The sequence below is a fragment of the Oncorhynchus nerka genome, linkage group LG20 (assembly GCF_034236695.1).
Source record: "Oncorhynchus nerka isolate Pitt River linkage group LG20, Oner_Uvic_2.0, whole genome shotgun sequence".
NCBI classification, from domain to species: domain Eukaryota; kingdom Metazoa; phylum Chordata; class Actinopteri; order Salmoniformes; family Salmonidae; genus Oncorhynchus; species Oncorhynchus nerka.
This window is the reverse complement of record NC_088415.1, coordinates 58,131,633-58,152,297: the sequence shown is the minus strand read 5'-3', so window position 1 is coordinate 58,152,297 and position 20,665 is coordinate 58,131,633. Positions and strand designations below refer to the sequence as shown.

The 20,665-nt window shown below is 43.7% G+C and overlaps 1 protein-coding gene across 5 annotated transcripts in view; it reads right to left on the bottom strand.

Moving 5' to 3' along the window:
* LOC115102871 (transcriptional repressor p66 alpha-like) overlaps positions 1-20,101 on the bottom strand; it is a 64,508-nt gene extending 44,407 nt beyond the window's left edge. For 4 of the 5 annotated variants that reach the window (XM_065005650.1, XM_065005652.1, XM_065005651.1 and 1 more), the window contains exons 1-2: positions 19,944-20,101; positions 8,412-8,547 (exon numbers count right to left, since the gene is read on the bottom strand). The gene's annotated coding sequence lies outside the window, so the exon portion shown is untranslated. The remainder of the gene's footprint in view (positions 1-8,411; positions 8,548-19,943) is intronic. The other variant, XM_029623271.2, reaches the window with a different exon arrangement.
* Between the last annotated feature and the right edge of the window lie 564 nt (positions 20,102-20,665).

The window sequence follows — 20,665 nt, the reverse complement described above, 5'->3', positions numbered from 1 at the left end:
CCTCCTTTGTCCCACCTCCCACACATGCGGTGACCTCACCCATTACAACCAGCATGTCCAGAGATACAACCTGTCTCATCATCACCCAGTGCCTGGGCTTACCTCCGCTGTACCCGCACCCCACCATACCCCTGTCTCCGCATTATGCCCTGAATATATTCTACCATGCCCAGAAACCTGCTCCTCTTATCCTCTGCCCCCAACGCTCTAGGCGACCAGTTTTGATAGCCTTTAGCCGCACCCTCATACTACTCCTTCTCTGTTCCGCGGGTGATGTGGAGGTAAACCCAGGCCCTGCATGTCCCCAGGTACCCTCATTTGTTAACTTCTGTGAGCGAAAAAGCCTTGGTTTTATGCATGTCAACATCAGAAGCCTCCTCCCTAAGTTTGTTTTACTCACTGCTTTAGCACACTCTGCTAACCCTGATGTCCTTGCCGTGTCTGAATCCTGGCTCAGGAAGGCCACCAAAAATTCAGAGATTTCCATACCCAACTATAACATCTTCCGTCAAGATAGAACTACCAAAGGGGCGGAGTTGCAGTCTACTGCAGAGATAGCCTGCAAAGTAATGTCATACTTTCCAGGTCCATACCCAAACAGTTCGAACTACTAATTTTGAAAATTACCCTCTCCAGAAATAAGTCTCTCACTGTTGCCGCCTGCTACCGGCCACCCTCAGCTCCCAGCTGTGCCCTGGACACCATTTGTGAATTGATCGCCCCCATCTAGCTTCAGAGTTTGTTCTGTTAGGTGACCTAAACTGGGATATGCTTAACACCCCGGCAGTCCTACAATGTAAGCTAGATGCCCTCAATCTCACTCAAATCATCAAGGAACCCACCAGGTACAACCCTAACTCTGTAAACAAGGGCACCCTCATAGACGTCATCCTGACCAACTGGCCCTCCAAATACACCTCCGCTGTCTTCAACCAGGATCTCAGCGATCACTGCCTCATTGCCTGTATCCGCCACGGAGCCGCAGTCAAACGACCACCCCTCATCACTGTCAAACGCTCCCTAAAACACTTCTGTGAGCAGGCCTTTCTAATCGACCTGGCCCGGGTATCCTGGAAGGACATTGACCTCATCCCGTCAGTTGAGGATGCCTGGTCATTCTTTAAAAGTAACTTCCTCACCATTTTAGATAAGCATGCTCCGTTCAAAAATGCAGAACCAAGAACAGATACAGCCCTTGGTTCACTCCAGACCTGACTGCCTCGACCAGCACAAAAACATCCTGTGGCGGACTGCAATAGCATCGAATAGCCCCGTGATATGCAACTGTTCAGGGAAGTCAGGAACCAATACACGCAGTCAGTCAGGAAAGCTAAGGCCAGCTTCTTCAGGCAGAAGTTTGCATCCTGTAGCTCCAACTCCAAAAAGTTCTGGGACACTGTGAAGTCCATGGAGAACAAGAGCACCTCCTCCCAGCTGCCCACTGCACTGAGGCTAGGTAACACGGTCTCCACCGATAAATCCACGATTATCGAAAGCTTCTATAAGCACTTCTCAACGGCTGGCCATGCCTTCCGCCTGGCTACTCCAACCTCGGCCAACAGCTCCGCCCCCCGCAGCTCCTCGCCCAAGCCTCTCCAGGTTCTCCTTTACCCAAATCCAGATAGCAGATGTTCTGAAAGAGCTGCAAAACCTAGACCCGTACAAATCAGCTGGGCTTGACAATCTGGACCCTCTATTTCTGAAACTATCTGCCGCCATTGTCGCAACCCCTATTACCAGCCTGTTCAACCTCTCTTTCATATCGTCTGAGATCCCCAAGGATTGAAAGCTGCCGCAGTCATCCCCCTCTTCAAAGGCGGAGACACCCTGGACCCAAACTGCTATAGACCTATATCCATCCTGCCCTGCCTATCTAAGGTCTTCGAAAGCCAAGTCAACAAACAGGTCACTGACCATCTCGAATCCCACCGTACCTTCTCCGCTGTGCAATCTGGTTTCCGAGCCGGTCACGGGTGCACCTCAGCCACGCTCAAGGTACTAAACGATATCATAACCGCCATCGATAAAAGACAGTACTGTGCAGCCGTCTTCATCGACCTCGCCAAGGCTTTCGACTCTGTCAATCACCATATTCTTATCGGCAGACTCAATAGCCTCGGTTTCTCGGATGACTGCCTTGCCTGGTTCACCAATTACTTTGCAGACAGAGTTCAGTGTGTCAAATCGGAGGGCATGCTGTCCGGTCCTCTGGCAGTCTCTATGGGGGTGCCACAGGGTTCAATTCTCGGGCCGACTCTTTTCTCTGTATATATCAATGATGTTGCTCTTGCTGCGGGCGATTCCCTGATCCACCTCTACGCAGACGACACCATTCTATATACTTTCGGCCCGTCATTGGACACTGTGCTATCTAACCTCCAAACGAGCTTCAATGCCATACAGCACTCCTTCCGTGGCCTCCAACTGCTCTTAAACGCGAGTAAAACCAAATGCATGCTTTTCAACCGATCGCTGCCTGCACCCGCATGCCCGACTAGCATCACCACCCTGGATGGTTCCGACCTTGAATATGTGGACATCTATAAGTACCTAGGTGTCTGGCTAGACTGCAAACTCTCCTTCCAGACTCACATCAAACATCTCCAATCGAAAATCAAATCAAGAGTCGGCTTTCTATTCCGCAACAAAGCCTCCTTCACTCACGCCGCCAAGCTTACCCTAGTAAAACTGACTATCCTACCGATCCTCGATTTCGGGCGATGTCATCTACAAAATGGCTTCCAACACTCTACTCAGCAAACTGGATGCAGTCTATCATAGTGCCATCCGTTTTGTCACCAAAGCACCTTATACCACCCACCACTGCGACTTGTATGCTCTAGTCGGCTGGCCCTCGCTACATATTCGTCGCCAGACCCACTGGCTCCAGGTCATCTACAAGTCCATGCTAGGTAAAGCTCCGCCTTATCTCAGTTCACTGGTCACGATGGCAACACCTATCCGTAGCACACGCTCCAGCAGGTGTATCTCACTGATCATCCCTAAAGCCAACACCTCATTTGGCCGCCTTTCGTTCCAGTACTCTGCTGCCTGTGACTGGAACGAACTGCAAAAATCGCTGAAGTTGGAGACTTTTATCTCCCTCACCAACTTCAAACATCAGCTATCCGAGCAGCTAACCGATCGCTGCAGCTATACATAGTCTATTGGTAAATAGCCCACCCATTTTCACCTACCTCATTCCCATACTGTTTTTATACTGTTTTTTTATTTATTTATTTACTTTTCTGCTCTTTTGCACACCAATATCTCTACCTGTACATGACCATCTGATCATTTATCACCCCAGTGTTAATCTGCAAAATTGTATTATTCGCCTACCTCCTCATGCCTTTTGCACACATTGTATATAGACTGCCCTTTTTTTTTTTTTTCTACTGTGTTATTGACTTGTTAATTGTTTACTCCATGTGTAACTCTGTGTTGTCTGTTCACACTGCTATGCTTTATCTTGGCCAGGTCGCAGTTGCAAATGAGAACTTGTTCTCAACTAGCCTACCTGGTTAAATAAAGGTGAAATAAAAAATAAAATAAAAAAAGATTTATTTCTTACAAATGGTCAAGCAAGAGAACTAGTCTGCAGCTGTCATCATATGGAAGCCTGGGTGGGTTACAGGGAAGCTAGGAGGCTATTAGAACAGCATTTTGGAAGTGAAATGATAATATCTACTGCTTACATGGAGAATTGGGCTGGTCTGCCATTGAAACTGAGGATGGTAATTGTATTTATTTAATTTAACTAGGCAAGTCAGCTCTTCACACATACGCGCTTTTCGTGCAAGGATGCTGCAATGCTATACAACATATTGGATTTATGGATTAAGTGAATAGCACCTCAAACATGAGAATAATCCTTTTAAAATGACCATTCAAACTTGAGTTCTGTAGCCTGTGATATTCAAGAATGAACTAACCTTGTGCTTTTCATTGCGAGGCAGATATCCAAGACCCTTTCATTGGGAATAGAACTCCAAAACCCATACTGTCAAACCAAAGCTTCAGCTGAAGTCAGGAAGCTATGCAACACTTGGTCTGACACGCTTCTCCGTACGGAATGTTGCTGAGCTGCCTGTATATAAAAACTCTGCCGGAAAAAAACACCCAGTGTGCCCCACACGCTAAAGGCCAGGGTTGAAAGGTCTTCCAGAGAGTCTGCTGGAGAGACAACAGAGGACACTGTGTGCAATGCTATGGTTTCTCTTTCCACAAGTGGCCACACTGGGGTCGGCAACAAAGGCTGTCGTCTCGCCATCGTGGCTGTACAAATCAAACATACTAAAGAAAACAAAATCATACAGACCTATGAGTTTTTATATACCGGCAGCTCAGCAACATTCTGTACGGAGAAGCTTGTCAGACCTCAACGTCAGGGGAAAGACAACGAGCATTCTGTTAAAGACAATGGGACAGAGGAAACCAGTGGGCTGTTACTTAACAAATGGACTTGAGGTATGTGGTCTTCAAACTTCCAGAAGTATATATACACTCATAGAGAAATTCTCATCACAAAGGAAATCAAGATCACATCAGCAATGGTCAAATTTGAATGAGGTCAATCTAACAGTATTGATGCAAATGTGGGACTTCTCATTGGTGTAACTGGTGTCTTACGACCGAAAAGAGCTTCTAGATATCAGGACAGCGATTACTCACCCAGTACTGGAGGAATACTTTCTCTTTAACGAGCCAGATGGGAAGCATTTACTACAGACGCCTGACAGGGCCCTCATCCCCATCATTCACAGGAGAAAGAGACGGAGATATCGGGGGCAAAGGTCTGGGTTCCTTGTAAGGAACCGACGGCGAGCGGGTAATCTTCCTTTATTTTTTAAATATTTAACTTTGCAAGTCAGTTAATAACAAATTCTTATTTACGATGACGGCCTACCGGGGAACAGTGGGTTGTTCAGGGGCAGAATGACAGATTTGTACCTTGTCAGCTCGGGGATTCGATCCAGCAACCTTTCGATTACTGGCCCAATGCTCTAACCACTAGGCTACCTGCCACTCCTTTACTAAATCGGTCCTATTAGCCAAAGTACAATCCATGAAAAATAAAATAGACAAACTATGATCACGTATAACCTACCAACGGGACATTAAAAGCCGTAATATCTTATGTTCCACCGAGTCGTGGCTAAACAATGACATGAATAACATACAGCTGACGTGTTTTAAGCTTTTCGCCAGGACAGAACAGTGTCCTCTGGTAAGACAAGGGATGGCGATCTATGAATATTTGCAAACAACAGCTGGTGCACAAAATCTAAGGAAGTCTCGAGCTTTTGCTCACCTGAAGTAGAGTATCTCATGATAAGCTGTAGACCACACTATTCACCAAGAGAGATTTCATCTATATTCTTAGTAGCTGTCTATTTACCACCACAAACCGATGCTGGCACTCAATGAGGTGTATACGGCCATAAACAAACAGGAAAACACTCATCCAGAAGCGGCACTCCTAGTGGCCGGGGACTTTAATGCAGGGAAACTTAAATCAGTTTGACCTCATTTCTATCAGCATGTTAAATGTGCAACCAGAGGGAAAACAACTCCAGACCACCTTGACTTCACACAGAGACACGTACAAAGCTCTCCCTCCATTTGGCAAATCTGACCATAAGACTATCCTCCTGATTCCTGCTTACAAGCAAAAACTAAAGCAGGAAGCACAAGACCATGGTGCTTGCCTACGGAGCTGTGAGGGGAACGGCACCTCAGTACCTCCAGGCTCTGATCAGGCCCTACACCCAAACAAGGGCACTGCGTTCATCCACCTCTGGCCTGCTCGCCTCCCTACCACTGAGGAAGTACAGTTCCCGCTCAGCCCAGTCAAAACTGTTCGCTGCTCTGGCCCCCCAATGGTGGAACAAACTCCCTCACGACGCCAGGACAGCGGAGTCAATCACCACCTTCCGGAGACACCTGAAACCCCACCTCTTTAAGGAATACCTAGGATAGGATAAAGTAATCCTTCTCACCCCCCTCTTAAAAGACTTAGATGCACTATTGTAAAGTGGCTGTTCCACTGGATGTCATAAGGTGAAAGCACCAATTTGTAAGTCGCTCTGGATAAGAGCGTCTGCTAAATGACTTAAATGTAAATGTAAATGAAGCACCAGTGACTCGGTCAATAAGAAAGTGGTCAGATGAAGCTTCAATACAGGACTGATTTGCTAGCACAGACTGGAATATGATCCGGGATTCTTCTGATGAAATTGAGGAGTACACCACATCAGTCACTGGCTTCATCAATAAGTGCATCGATGACATCGTCCCCACAGTGACTGTACATACATACCCCAACCTGAAGCCATGGATTACATGCAACATCCACAATGAAAGCTGCCGCTTTCAAGGAGCAGGACTCTAACCCAGATGCTTACAAAAAAAATCCCGCTCTGCCCTCAGACGAACCATTAAACAGGCAAAGCATCCATACAGGACTAAGATTGAATCATACTACACTGGCTCCGACACTTGTCAGATGTGGCAGGATTTACAAACTATTACAGACTGAGCTGCACAGTGACACGAGCCTACCAGACCAGCTAAATGACTTCTATGCTAGCGTTGAGGCATGCATGAGAGCACCAGCTGTTCCGGACGACGCTGATCACGGTCTCCGGAGCCGATCTGAGTAAGACCTTTAAACAGGTCAACATTCATCATTCATATGGCCGGGGGGCTAGATGGATTACCAGGACATGTACTCTGAGCATGCGCTGACCAACAGGCAAGTGTCTTCACTGACATTTCCAACCTGTTCCTGACAGAGTCTGTAATACCAACATGTTTCATGCAGACCACCATAGTCTCTGTGCCCAAGAACACTAAGGTAACCTGCCTAAATGACTACAGACCCGTAGCACTCACGTCTGTAGCCATAAAGTGCTTTGAAAGGCTAGTCATGGCTCACATCAACACCATTATCCCAGAAACCCTCGACCCACTCCAATTTGCATACCACCCCAACAGATCCACAGATGATGCAATCTCCATTGCACTCCACACTGCCCTTTTCCACCTGGACAAAAGGAACACCTATGTGAGAATGCTATTCATTGACTACAGCTCAGCATTCAACACCATAGTGCCCTCAAAGCTCATCACTAAGCTAAGGACCCTGGGACTAAACACCTCCCTCTGCAACTGAATCCTGGACTTCCGGACAGGCCGGCCCCAGGTGGAAAGGGTAGGTAACAACACATCTGCCATGCTGATCCATATCAGGGGGGCCCCTCAGTGGTGCGTGTTTAGTCCCCTCCTGTACTCCCTGTTCACCCATGACTGCATGACCAGGTACGACTCCAACACCCTCATTAAGTTAGCAGACGACACAACAGTGGAAGGCTTGATCACAGACAACGATGAGACAGCCTATAGAGAGGTGGTCAGAGACCTGGCAGTGTGGACAACCGGAAAAGGAGGACCGAACACACCCCCATTCTCATCGACTGGGCTGTAGTGGAGCAGGTTGAGAGATTCAAGTTCATTGATGTCCACATCACCAACAAACTATCATGGTCCAAACACACCAAGGCAGTCATAAAGAGGGCACAACAAAGACTATCCTCAGTAGACTGAAAAGATTTGGCATGGGTGCTCAGGTCCTAAAAAAGTTGTATAGCTGCACCATCGAGAGCATCCTGGTTACATCACTGCCTGGTATGGCAACTGCTTAGCCTCCGACCTCAAGGCACTACAGAGGGTAGTGCATACGGCCCAGTACATCACTGGAGCCAAGTTTCCTGCCATCCAGGACCTCTACACCAGGCTGTGTTAGAGGAAGGCCCTAAAATTGATCAAAGACTCCAGACTCTCCCTGCTACCGCACAAAAAGCAGTACCGGAGCGCCAATTCTAGGTCCAATAGGCTCTTTAACAGCTTCTACCCCCAAGCCATAAAACTGCTGAACAATTAATCACATGGCTAACCAGATTATATGCATTTGCCCCCCCCCCCCCCCACTCCCTCTTTTACGCTGCTGCTACTCTCGATAATTATCTATGCAGTCAATTTAACTCTACCTACAGTTGAAGTCGGAAGTTTACATACGCATTGGTTGAAGTCATTAAAACTCGTTTTTCCAACTACTCCTCAAATTTCTTGTTAACAAACTACAGTTTTGAGAAGTCAGTTAGGACAACTACTTTGTGCATGACACACGCAATTTTTACAACAATTGTTTACAGACAGATTATTTCACTTATACATCACTGTATCAAAATTCCAGTGGGTCAGAAGTTTACATACACTAAGTTTACTGTGCCTTTAAACAGCTTGGAAAATTCCCAAAATGATGTCATGGCTTTAGAAGCTTCTGTTAGTCTAAATGACATCATTTGGGTCAATTGGAGGTGTACCTGTGGATGTATTTCAAGGCCTACCTTCAAACTCAGTGCCTCTTTGCTTGACATCAAGGGAAAATCCAAATAAATCAGCCAAGACCTCAGAAAAGAAATTGCAGATCTCCACAAATCTGGTTCATCCTTGGGAGCAATTTCCAAACGCCTGAAGGTTCACCTGTACAAACAATAGTACGCAAGTATAAACACCATGAGACCACGCAGCCGTCAAAGCTACAATAAATAACTCTACAATTCTTCTGACATTTCACATTCTTAAAATAAAGTGGTGATTCTAACTGACCTAAGACAGGGAATTTTTGCTAGGATTAAATGTCAGGAATTGTGAAAAACTGAGTTTAAATGTATTTGGCTAAGGTGTATGTAAACTTCCAACTTCAACTGTTCATGTTCATATTACCTCAATTACCTCGACTGCCCCCGCACATTGACTCGGTACTGGTACCCCCTGTATATAGCCTCGCTACTGTTATGTTACTGTTGCTCTTTAACCATTTGTTATTTTAAATGTTAATTTTACACTTATTTTTCTTAAAACTGCATTGTTGGTTAAGGTCTTCTAAGTAAGCATTCCACTGTACACCTGTTTTATTCAGCGCATGTGACAAATAAAATTTCCTTTGATTTGAATAAATGTTTTGAGGAAAACAGTTCTAATGTTGGAAAAAAAGGTCTTCCTTATGTTGTCACCCAGAGTCACAAGCTATAGCACAATATAAGCCACACTGCTTCTTAACACACTGCTCGCTTAACCCGGAAGCCAGCCACACCATCCAGCTGGCGACTGTAGTCAGCTTGCAGGTGCCCTTGCCCGCCACAAGGAGTCGCTAGAGTGCAATGGAACAAGGAAATGCAATGTGACACAGCCTGGGATCGAACCCAGGACTGTAGTTATGACTCAAGCACCACCCGGGAAGCCCTTCAGTTTTTTATTTTTAATACATTTGCCAAAATTAATAAAACAGTTTTTGCTTCATCATCATAGGATATTGTGTGTAGATAGTTTTTTCCCCTGAACAATTTAATCAATTTTAGAATAAGGCTGTAACATAACAAAATGTGGAAAATGTCAATTGGTCTAAATACTTTTCAAACACAAGGTATATACTGTATTCTAGTCATTGAACACTGGTCACTTTAATAATGTTACATACAAAACACACCACTATATGTAGATATAAATATATGTACATATAATATATATAAATATTCCAGCCTCGTTCTGATAATTCTTAATTTCAGTAGAGCACAGTGCAGTACAATACAGCAGAGAAGGGTAGACTTTAGTACTTGTACTTACTGTATTGTACTGTACTGTGCTCAACTCACTGTACAGTATGGTGCTGTACTGGTCTGTACTCAATACTGTGCTATCCAAACATCAATGATGGGTTTGGATTTGGTCCAGTCAGTCTGTGGACGTTAACATCCAGGCCAGGGTGGACTGACCAAATGTCAAGTATATTTCACCTCGGTTGGTACTCAGTGGGTGAGGATGCTGGTTACATTAAACGTAAAGAAAGGAGGCTCATGGGTAGGTGTCAGTAAGATCCAGGCGAGATGACGCACACACATACACTACCGTTCAAAAGTTTGGGTCACTTAGAAAGTTGCAAAATTAATAGGAAATATAGTCAAGATGTTGACAAGGTTATAAATAATGATTTTTAATTGAAATGACAATTGTGTCCTTCAAACTTTGCTTTCATCAAAGAATCCTCCATTTGCAGAAATTACAGCCTTGGCATTCTAGTTGTCAATTTGTTGAGGTAATCTGAAGAGATCACCCCATGCTTTCTGAAGCACCTCCCACAAATTGGATTGGCTTGATGGGCACCTCTTATGTACCATACGGTCAAGCTGGTCCCACAACAACTCAATGGGGTTGAGATCCGGTGACTGTGCTGGCCACTCCATTATAGACAGAATACCAGCTGACTGCTTCTTCCCTAAATAGTTATTGCATTGTTTGGCGCTGTGCTTTGGATCATTGTTCTGTTGTAGGAGGAAATTGGCTCCAATTAAGCACCGTCCACAAGGTTTGGCATGGCGTTGCAAAATGGAGTGATAGCCTTCTTTCTTCAAGATCCCTTTTACCCTGTTAAAATCTCCCACTTTACCACCACCAAAGCACCCCCAAACCATCACATTGCCTCCACCATGCTTGACAGATGGTTCACTCGTCCAGCATCTTTAATTTTTTTCTGAACTCATGAATGTTCTTCTTTGTGATCCGAACACCTCAAACTTAGATTTGTCTGTCCATAACACTTTTTCCCAATCTTCCTCTCTCCAGTGTCTGTGTTGTTTTGAGCATCTTAATTTTCTATTTTTATTGGCTAGTCTGAGATATGGCTTTTTCTTTGCAACTCTGTCTAGAAGGACAGCATCCGGAGTCGCCTCTTCACTGTTGATGTTGAGACTGGTGTTTTGCGGGTACTATTTAATGAAGCTGCCAGTTGAGGATTTGTGAGGCGTCTGTTTCTCAAACTAGACACTAATGTACTTGTCTTCATGCTCAGTTGTGCACCGGGGCCTCCCACTCCTCTTTCTATTCTGGTTAGGGCCAGTTTGCGCTGTTCTGGGAAGGGAACCAGTTTCTTGGCAACTTCTCGCATGGAATAGCCTTAATTTCTCAGAACAAGAATAGACTGATGAGTTTCAGAAGAAAGGTCTTTGTTTCTGGCCATTTTGAGCCTGCAATCGAACCCACAAATGCTGATGCTCCAGATACTCACCTAGTCTAAAGAAGGCCAGGTTTATTGCTTCTTTAAATCAGCACAACAGTTTTCAGCTGTGCTAACATAATTGCAAAAGGGTTTTCTAATGATCAATTAGCCTTTTAAAATGATAAACTTGGATTAGGTAACATTCCATTGGAACATGGGAGTCTTGGTTGATGGGCATATGTAAACCTATGTAGATAAGCCGTTTTCAGCTACAATAGTCATTTACAACATTAACAATGTCTACACTGTAATTCTGATCAATTTGATATTTTAATGGCCAATATTTTTTTTGCTTTTCCTTCATAACAATAAGGACATTAATAAGTGACAAACTTTTGAACGTTAGTGTTTGTGCATGTACACACACACACACACACACACACACACAGTACCAGTCAAATGTTTGGACACAACTACTCATTCCAGGGTTTTTCCTTTATTTCTACATTGTAGAATAATAGTGAAGACATCAAAACTATGAAATAACACATATGGAATCATGTAAACCAAAAAAAGTGTTAACTTCTTATGGCTGGGGGGCAGTGTTGAGTAGCTTGGATGAATACGGTGCCCAGAGTAAACTACCTGCTACTCTGGCCAAGAAGCTAAGATATGCATATTATTAGTAGATTTGGATAGAAAACACTCTGACGTTTCTAAAACTGTTTGAATCATGTCTGTGAGTATAACAGAACTTATGTAGCAGGCAAAACCCCAAGGACAAATCATTCAGATTTTTTTTTTTTTGAGGTCACTGTCTATTCAATGAGTTTTCATTGGGAAACTAGATTTCTAAGGGACTTGTTTGCAGCTTCCACAGGATGTCACCAGTCTTTAGAAATTGGTTGAGGTTATGCCTTTGTGTAATGAAGAAGTACGGCCATCTTGAATGACTGTCACGTTATGTGTACTGTTTGCGCAAGACCAGAAAGGTAGCGTTAGTTTGTTGTCTTCCTGTATTGAACACAGATAGTCCCGTATACAATTTGATCGATTATTAACGTTTAAAAATACCTAACGTTGTATTACAAAAGTAATTTGAAATGTTTTGGCAAAGTTAACTTTGGTAACTTTTGAGATATTTTGTAATGATGTTGCGCAAATTGGAAGCTGTGTTTTTTTGGATCAAACGCGCCAAATAAATTGACATTTTGGATTATATATTGACGGAATTAATCGAACAAAAGGACCATTTGTGATGTTCATGGGACATATTGGAGTGCCAACAAAAGAAGCTCATCAAAGGTAAGGCATGATTTATATTTTATTTCTGCGGTTTGTGTAGCGCCTGCAGGGTTGAAATATGCTTTCTCTCTTTGTTTACTGTTGTGCTATCATCAGATAATAGCATCTTATGCTTTCGCCGAAAGCCTTTTTGAAATCTGACATGTTGGCTGGATTCACAACGATTGTAGCTTTAATTTGGTATCTTACATGTGTGATTTAATGAAAGTTAGATTTTTATAGTATTTTATTTGAATTTGGCGCTCTACATTTTCCCTGGCTATTGGCCAAGAGGGACGCAAGCTTCCCCCCTATCCCAGAGAGGATAACAGAACTCATATGGCAGGCAAAAACCTGAGAAAAAAATCCAAAACAGGAAGTGGGAAATCTGAGGTTTGTAGGTTCTCAAGTCTTCGCTTAACCAATATACAGTGTAAAATTTGGTCCGATTGCACTTCAGAAGCCTTCCACTAGATGTCAACAGTCTTTGGAACCTTGGTTCGGGCTTCTACTGTGAAGGGGGAGCGAATAAGAGCTGTTTGATTAAGAGGTCTGGCAGAATGCCATGAGCTAAGTCTCGCGCACGGCCATGAGCGTGCGCTGCGTTCCTTTGCATTTCTAAATACAAAGGAATTGTCCGGTTGGAACATTATTGAAGATTTATGTTAAAAACATCCTAAAGATTGATTCTATACATCGTTTGACATGTTTCTACGAACTGTAATATAACTTTTTGACTTTGTCTGGACTAAGTGCCTGCGCCTCGTGAATTTGGATTTGTGAACTAAATGCGTGAACCAAAAGGAGGTATTTGGACATAAATGGACTTTATCGAACAAAACAAACATTTATTGTGGAACTGGGATTCCTGGGAGTGCATTCTGATGAAGATCATCAAACGGAAGTGAATATTTATAATGCTATTTCTGACTTCTGTTGACTCCACAACATGGCGGGTATCTGTATGGCTTGTTTTGGTGCCTGAGCGCTGTACTCAGATTATTGCATGGGGTGCTTTTTCCGTAAAGCTTTTTTGAAATCTGACACAGCGGTTCCATTAAGGAGAAGTATATCTATAATTCCATGCATAACACTTGTATCTTCATCAACATTTATGATGAGTATTTCTGTAAATTGATGTGGCTCTCTGCAAAAATCACCAGATGTTTTGGAAGCAAAACATTACTGAACATAACATAATACTTGTATGTTTGAGGAATTGTAATTATGAGATTTCTGTTGTTTGAATTTGGCGCCCTGCAATTTCACTGGCTGTTGTCAAATCGATCCGTTAACGTGATTTCAGCCGTAAGAAGTTAAACATATTTTAACTTCATATTTTTAAACATATTTTATATTTGAGATTCTTCAAAGTAGCCACCCTTGATGACAGCGTTGCACACTTGAGGTCAGATCATCTGATGCAGCACTCCATCGCTCTCCTTCTTGGTGAAATAGCCCTTACACAGCCTGGAGGTGTGTTGGTGTCATTGTCCTGTTGAAAAACAAATGATAGTGGGACTAAGCGCAAACCAGATGGGATGGCGTATCGCTGCAAAATACTGTGGTGGTCATGCTGGTTAAGTGTGCCTTGAATTCTAAATAAATCACAAACAGTGTCACCAGCAAAAGCACCCCCACACCTCCTCCTCCATGCTTCAAGGTGGGAACCACACATGCGGAGATCATCCGTTCACCTACTCTGCGTCTCACAAAGACACGGCACTTGGAACCAAAAATCTCAAATTTGGACTCATCAGACCAAAGGACAGATTTCCTCCGGTCTAATCTCCATTGCTCATGTTTCTTGGCCCAAGTAAGTCTCTTCTTATTATTGTTGTCCTTTAGTAGTGGTTTCTTTGCAGCAATTCAACCATGAAGGCCTGATTCCACAGTCTCTTCTGAACAGTTGATGTTGAGATTTGTCTGTAATTTGAACTCTGTGAAGCATTTATTTAGGCTGCAATTTCTGAGGCTGGTAACTCTAATGAACTTATCCTTTGCAGCAGAGGAAACGCTGGGTCTTCCTTTCCTGTGGTTGTCCTCATGAGAGACAGTTTCATCATAGCGCTGGATAGTTTTTGCGACTGCACTTGAAGAAACTTTCAAAGTTCTTGAAATGTTCTTGATTGACTGACATTCATGTCTAAAAGTAATGATGGACTGTCGTTTCCCTTTGCTTATTTGAGCTATTCTTGCCATAATATGGACCAAATTGGGCTATGTTCTGTATACCACCCCTACAACACAACTGATTGGCTCAAACGCATTAAGGAAAGAATGAAATTCCACAAATTAACTTAACAAGACACACTTGTTAATTTAAATGCATTCCAGGTGACTTCCTCATGAGAGAATGCCAAGAGTGTGCAAAGCTGTCAAGACAAAGGGTGGCTACTTTGAAGAATATCAAATATTTTTTTATTTGTTTAACACTTTTTTGCCAACTACATGATTCCATATGTGTTATGTCATAGTTTTGATGTCTTCACTATTATTCTACAATGTATAAAATAGTAAAAATGTAAGAAAAGCCCTGGAATGAGTAGGTGTGTCCAAACTTTTGACTTGTACTGTGTATATAAACTCAGCAAAAAAAAGAAACATCCCTTTATCAAGACTCTTTCAAAGATAATTCATAAAAATCTAAATAACTTCACAGATCTTCATTGTAAAGGGTTTAAACACTGTTTTCCATGCTTGTTCAATGGACCTTTCACAATTAATGTACATGTACCTGTGGAACGGTTATTAAGACACTAACAACTTACAGACGGTAGGCAATTAAGGTCACAGTTATGAAAACTTAGGACACTCAAGAGGCCTTTCTACTGACTCTAAAAAACACCATCAGAAAGATGCCCAGGGTCCCTGTTCATCTGTGCAAACGCGCTTTAGGCATGCTACAAGGAGGCATGAGGACTGCAGATGTGGCCAGGGCAATAAATTGCAATGTCTGTACTGTGAGACGCCTAAGACAGCGTTACAGGGAGACAGGATGGACATCTGATCGTCCTCGCAGTGTCAGACCACGTGTAACAACACCTGCACAGGATCGGTACATCCGAACATCCGACAGGTACAGGATGGCAACAACAACTGCCCGAGTTACAGCAGGAAGGCACAATCCCTCCATCAGTGCTCAGACTGTCCGCAATAGGCTGAGAGAGGCTGGACTGAGGTCTTGTAGGGCTGTTGCAAGGCAGGTCCTCACCAGACATCAGCGGCAACAGCGTCGCCTATGGGCACAAACCCACCGTCGCTGGACCAGACAGGACTTGCAAAAAGTGCTCTTCACTGACGAGTCGCAGTTTTGTCTCACCTGGGGTGATGGTCGGATTCACGCTTATCATCAAAGGAATGAGCGTTACACCGAGGCCTGTACTCTGGAGCGGGATCGATTTGGAGGTGGAGGGTCCGTCATGGTCTGGGGCGGTGTGTCACAGCATCATCGGACTGAGCTTGTTGTCATCGCAGGCAATCTCAACACTGTGCGTTACAGGGAAGATATCCTGCTCGCTCATCCTGACATGACCCTCCAGCATGACAATGCCACCAGTCATACTGCTCGTTCTGTGCGTGACTTCCTGCAAAACAGGAATGTCAGTGTTCTGCCATGGCGGGCGAAGAGCCCGGATCTCAATCCCATTGACCACGTCTGGGACCTGTTGGATCGGAGGTTGAGGGCTAGGGTCATTCCCCCAGAAAAGTCAGGAAACTTGCAGGTGCCTTGGTGGTAGAGTGGGGTAACATCTCACAGCAAGAACAGGCAAATCTGGTGCAGTCCATGAGGAGGAGATGCACTGCAGTACTTAATGCAGCTGGTGGCCACAACAGACTGTTACTTTTGATTGTGACCCCCCCTCCTTTGTTCAGGGACACATTATTCCATTTCTGTTAGTCACATGTCTGTGGAACTTGTTCAGTTTATGTGTCAGTTGTTGAATCTTATGTTCATACACATATTTACACATGTTAAGTTTGCTGAAAATAAACGCAGTTAACAGTTTTTTTTTTGCTGAGCTATAAATATATATATCTATATATATATCTATATATATGAGAGCGAGAGTCCAGACTCGACTCCAGACTCAGACTGGTTTAACACTCTTGGTTTGAACACCAGATGACAGAAAGACAAAGAAAAAAGTTATGAACTGAACATAACAGTATGGAAGGGAGGACAGTAGCAGGTGACCCAACAACAGAATTATGAGTTTTAATCACTTCAAAAACAACATTTATATTGGTAAAATCACTATAACTAATTGATAAGTCTACATAACTTGATACTTCTGTGAACTTTCCTTATTCTCCCTCGTAGGGGAGAGAAATGTGAAAATATTTTAGTGGGTTTTTGGAAATAGAATTTCAAGGCAAAAGGCAATGTTTCTTAAACTTACAAAATACAAAAATGTTATCCAAATCGAAATACAAAAAGTGTTCATATTAGTTTGCAGGGGTCTTTATCAACATTGTGCTTTGATGTATTTCTGAAGACTTTTTCTGGTAGATGTTTTCTAATACCCCTTTTCCATGTGTTTCTACAGAAATCAAAGGCTTTACTTACATATTTTTAAGATGTAAAATGGTTGAAAAATGTATCTAAGCCTTCATTTCCCAAAAATATATACTCTTAGCATTCATTTTACACCCATTTTGATATGCTCCTATGAACTTCACATTTTGGTGATCATGGGTCCTTTTACATGAAAATGCCCATAGGCTATATCTAAATTGATTGAAAAAATATTAAATGATATGTTGTGCTCCTAACTTGTTGAAGACCCAGTACAGTCAAAAACATGATTGTCCTGTGTTTGATATATATTTCCACACTATGAGGTTGGAATAATACTGGGAAATAATACTGGGAAATTTCAGTGTAAGAGCTCTTTGAAAAGACTGCCTGAAATGGCAGCCTGTTTAGGCCTGCCAAGTGATACAAAGTCTCTACTCTGCTACTCTCCACCCTAGTCCATATTACAAAGCCCAGAATGTCTTACTGAATAGCCTAGTGGTTAGAGCGTTGGACCAGTAACCGAAAGGTTGCTGGATCGAATCTCGAGCTGACAGGGTAAAAATGTATTGTTCTGCCCCTGAGCAAGGCAGTTAACCCACTGTTCCCCTGAGCAAGGCAGTTAACCCACTGTTCCCCTGAACAAGGCAGTTAACCCACTGTTCCCCTGAGCAAGGCAGTTAACCCACTGTTCCCCTGAGCAAGGCAGTTAACCCACTGTTCCCCTGAGCAAGGCAGTTAACCCACTGTTCCCCTGAGAAAGGCAGTTAACCCACTGTTCCCCTGAACAAGGCAGCTAACCCACTGTTCCCCTGAACAAGGCAGTTAACCCACTGTTCCCCTGAGCAAGGCAGTTAACCCACTGTTCCCCTGAGCAAGGCAGTTAACCCACTGTTCCCCTGAGCAAGGCAGTTAACACACTGTTCCCCTGAACAAGGCAGTTAACTCACTGTTCCCCTGAGCAAGGCAGTTAACCCACTGTTCCCCTGAACAAGGCAGTTAACCCACTGTTCCCCTGAACAAGGCAGTTAACCCACTGTTCCCCGGGCACCGAAGATGTGGATGCCGATTAAGGCAGCCCCCTGCACCTCTCTGATTCAGAGGAGTTGGGTTAAATGCATTACACATTTAAGTTGCATAACTGACTAGGTATCCACCTTTCCCTATCAGGTCCCCCTGATTAAAGACGCCTCTTCTTCTCTGACGGGTGCAAAGCAATAGATTGGACTCGCCAAAATAAGCCAAATGCGTTTCTATGGGCTTATTTTGAACCTATGCTTGTCGCCTGCCTTCGGGACAACGACTCCCATTGCTGGGGCGGAAACATGAGCATCTTGTCATTGTATACAGATCTCTGTCTCCATTAGGGTGCTTATTAATGCAACCATGTGATAACACATTGCAAAGCACCCCCAAAGCGATTGCTCTGCCGAACAAATGATTGACCATTCCAGAACCTTTCTTTCATATTACTCTAGAATCCCTAAGATAAACCAGTCAGCACGACAGCAGGCAGATAGCCTTATCATGCAAACCATTTTCATATGCTAATTGTTTTTTAAAAAACAGGAGCCTGTAGCATACTACTTTGTTACACATAACTAGGGGCCTGAGTGTTTCCTGACTATGTGACCTGAACAGGAACTACTAAGGACCCATACCCAGAGGCTACTCTTAAATGACACTCTAGCTACAAGAATCCTCTGCATTATTGGCCTATATTTCAACAACCAAAGTGAGCCCAAAACTGACATAAGTGAACAAAAAAGCACATTTAAAAAAAGCACTTTTCCGAGCAGCCGAAAGAAAACTGGACACACCCGAGGTGTACAGGAACTGACAATTGAACACAACTCACTGAATCTGTGCATGCCTTACAATACAGTGACTGGCTCAGATACTTTTGCACTGCATCCACCGACTCATACCGCTAGGGAGGAGAGAAAGTGTGTGCGAGTTTGTGTAAATGTGTGTGCGTTCAGCTTTAAGAGGAGGAAGACCATGGTCGTTGCAGAAGTAGGAAGATTACCAAGGACTATTTTGATACAGTAGAACACTGGCAGCCGGTAGGGTTAAGTGGCACGACTAGGGTAGGGGCTCAAACCAAGGCACCGTCCACCATTACGCCACCGTCTACCCCACATTAACCATCAAAATCCCGAACAGGCAAACTCCCCCCTTTAAAAACGAAACACAGCCCACGCTGTATTCTGACCGTTCGACCACAACATGTCTAGAAACCGCGCAACCGTGAAAATAACCTAGCTGCCAGCGAGCATAAATAATGCCAAGGAATTAGTATTGTCCACCTTGCCAGCTACCAGTACCTGTCAAGTTATTTATTTGCCCCCCAAAAAGTGAAACACCAACACGCAGTTCACGAAACCACAACTTGGTGCATTTAAGTTACATGAAAAGCTCAAATTGAGCTACGGTAGCGAGTTTTTTTGTTGCATTAGAAAATAAACCAAGGTACCAGGACCAAGCCAATCTAGTAAATGACTAACCTAATGTAGCAGGCATGAGAAACAAGTAGCTACTAGGACGTTAGCCAGGGCTAGCTTGTCTTCGTTGGGGAGAATGCCAACTCCCAAACTGGCTAAATCTAGTCGCTTTCTATTTAAATAGTAGTATAACGTATTACATGTGTTAAGTACTTCGTGATAATGAATATTCGCACTGGCAAGCCATCTACCTGGGTTGACAAAAAAAGATAACTAAGTAACGAAGTCCTGCTCTAAAAATAATCCCAGTCCACGACAATCCAGATTGACAGTCTCTGTTCGATCGAGCCCATTTTAAAATTAAATTGGCGAGGTGAAATTAAAATACGAAATATTGTCAAACTGTGTGTCCATAAGAATAAAGCCCGGAGATGCAACTTCTATAAACGTATGAAGCCCGTTCCCAACCGTAAACGCTTTCATTCTGCGGAGAAGTGCTACTTTTCAACAGCCCATCAGTTTCTCTATCGTCACAGATAGGTGGAGGAAGAGGAGCTGGCTCTTGATAACTCCAAATAAAAGGCTTCCCTCAATCCACTTCCCCCCCAAAAACTTCGGAACACCTCAATCAACTTACTCGGTCGATTAGACAGCGATCCGTCGACTGCGCTTCGTCCAAGGTATTTAGGGTGACAATTGCTGCAATTATTCGATGTATTTTTTTAAAATTCAGGGTATACCCTGTATCTTTTCTGCCCTCCCCGCTACCGCCTCTGTTGCCAAATAGTGCGCTTCTCAACACACATGGAGCTGCGGCGTCACCGCAGTGGGCATGCGCCCTTCAGCACGCCAGGGGGACCAAGTGCACATCTTAACCACTGACCATCAAGGGGCAAAGCAGCACCACCATGCCAGGGTCCCTAGGTCTTGTGGTTGCTTCTTGCCTTCAATACCTGTAACAGGATCCGACTTGCTTTTCAGCCTACAATGGCCACATTGAGAACTTTAATATGTAGAACTGATCCCAGATCAGTTGCCATAGGCATGGGTCTGAGTAGCCCTATTCACATGCACAGTGATGGATGCCATATCCCCTTCATTTCATTTTTTTTTTATTTCACCTTTATTTAACCAGGTAGGCTAGTTGAGAACAAGTTTTCATTTGCAACTGCGACCTGGCCAAGATAAATGCATAGCAGTGTGAACAGACAACAACACAGAGTTACACATGGAGTAAACAATAAACAAGTCAATAACATAGTAGAAAAAAGGAGAGTCTATATACATTGTGTGCAAAAGGCATGAGGAGGTAGGCGAATAATTACAATTTTGCAGATTAACACTGGAGTGATAAATGAT